The 2338-nt window shown below is 47.0% G+C and overlaps 1 pseudogene; it reads left to right on the forward strand.

The window, feature by feature from the left end:
* The first annotated feature begins 216 nt into the window (after positions 1-216).
* Positions 217-1905, forward strand: LOC149281713 (proprotein convertase subtilisin/kexin type 4 pseudogene; annotated as a pseudogene).
* Positions 1906-2338: the final 433 nt, after the last annotated feature.

Here is a 2338-nt window from a genome sequence, read left to right on the forward strand (position 1 = left end):
ATATATATATATATAATCACACACTACTGTTTCAGAATTATATATTGACATTATAACTGTAAGCATTTTCTAGCCGGCTTGTCGCTGAGAGTTCCGAGCCCCGCCCTGCTATTGTGATGTAACAGATGTGCCACGCCCTTCTACTGTGACATAGTGTAGGTTATAAAAGCACTGGCCGTTAGGCCAACAGATGCTTTTGTAAGCTGACAGTACAAGATGAGGAGCATAGCTCTGGTTTTCGTTGTTACTGTTCTGATCCATGTGATCTTTACTTTGGAGATTTACACAAATAGCTGGGCTGTGCACATACCTGATGGCTCTGTAGAGGCAGAACGTATTGCACAGAAATTCGGTTTCATCAACCTTGGGCAGGTGGTGCTTGGCAGTGATTACTACCATTTATCTCATCGTGGCATTCAAAGGAAATCCTTCAGCCCTCACTGGGGTAGAAATATTCAACTGAAAAAAGAACCCAAGGTTAGCTGGTTTGAGCAGCAGACGCTGAGGAGAAGGGAGAAAAGACAGCCTAGTATGGTTCCCACAGACCCCCTCTTCAGCTTGCAGTGGTACCTGGGTAAAAATCTTGACTTAGGCATCCAGACTGCTTGGAACCGTGGATATACCGGACGAGGCGTGGTGGTGACCGTTCTGGATGATGGGCTTGAAAAGGACCACCCCGATCTCGCATTAAACTATGATCCGGAAGCGAGTTATGATTTTAATGACGACGATCCTGACCCTCAGCCCCGATATAACTCATCTAATGAGACCAACCACGGGACCCGCTGTGCAGGCGAGGTGGCTGCGGTTGCCAATAATGATATCTGCGGCGCTGGAGTAGCATACAACGCTAGAATAGGAGGTGTGCGAATGCTGGATGGGATAGTCACAGACATTGTTGAAGCTCAGTCGTTGAGTTTGAACCCACAGCATATTGACATTTATAGCGCCAGCTGGGGTCCCACTGATGATGGAAAGGTACTGGATGGACCAGGAGTGTTGTCTTCTGAGGCTTTTTACAAAGGAATACTAAATGGCCGCCGTGGCCTTGGATCTATCTTTGTTTGGGCATCTGGAAACGGTGGCAGGAATGACAACTGCAACAGTGACGGCTACTCCAACAGTATCTACACTGTTGCTGTTGGGGGTGTCACAAATCATGGAACAGTCCCTTGGTACAGTGAGGCGTGTGCATGCAAACTTACAAGCACTTACAGCAGCGGTGGTGGTGAGGAAGAGACTTTTATCACCACTGATATACGCCACACATGTACAGATAAACACACCGGGACTTCAGCCGCCACTCCACTTGCTGCCGGGATCCTTGCTTTGGCATTGGAGGCAAACCCAGCTCTTACATGGAGGGATATACAACATATCGTGGTAAGAGCGTCCAGTCCTGCCCACCTAATGGCTGACGATTGGGTCATAAATGGAGTGGGAAGAAAAGTGAGCCACTTTTTCGGCTACGGACTCTTGCATGCTGGACGAGTAGTGGAGCTGGCCGAAACATGGGAGACAACGCAGCCTCAAAGAAAGTGCCTCATAACAATTGTGAGCACCCCTAAAAGAGTGCATTCAGATCTGATTTTGACTTACAATGTCACTGCCTGTTCTGGGTCCCCCAATCACATAACATCCCTTGAGCATGTCCAAGCCCAAATGACCCTCAGCTACAGTCGCAGAGGTGACCTGGAAATCTATCTTACCAGTCCTATGGGCACCCGTTCAAATACTTTAAGTTTACGCAGAGAGCGGAGGTGTCAGAGCCCAGCAGCTTTCACCTTGTTCGTTCTTGTGCCGCTTGCCACCCATCCTGCTTTACGTGTAAAGGGTCGTCTGCCAATAATTGCACTTCCTGTTCCCCTTTATACGAATATAATGGAAAAGACAACTCATGCGTAAGATCTGACTCCCCAAGTGTAGACTTACAGAACGCCTCATTCATCCGGATCCCTCAAACAACATTAGTGGCAGTGATAATGAGTGCGGCCATTGTAATGGTTATGGGAGCGCTGGTGGTTTTCATTCACTGGTATCTACGAGAAAGATCACGAGTAGACCCCAGTCCTGTCTGATGGGCAACCACCGTGCTCTAAATCAGATCTGGAATCTGCGCAGGGAGGAGATTTCCTCTGCTTTTGAACGCTGATGAGGACAAATTCAACAAGGGAGAGTAGAGACCCAACCTGACGCGGATAGCACTGTTACATCAATAAAAATCCTTTTACTATTTGGCAAAAATACCTTTTCCTTGCTATATTTTACAAATTTAAATTTTAAGTACCTGGAAATTTCATGTTGAATAATAAAACAATTAAACCGTGCTCGCGTGCTT

The sequence above is a fragment of the Sceloporus occidentalis genome, unplaced genomic scaffold (assembly GCF_023333645.1).
Source record: "Sceloporus occidentalis isolate IW3139 unplaced genomic scaffold, rSceOcc1.0.p SCAF_128, whole genome shotgun sequence".
In the NCBI taxonomy this organism is placed as follows: Eukaryota; Metazoa; Chordata; class Lepidosauria; order Squamata; family Phrynosomatidae; genus Sceloporus; species Sceloporus occidentalis.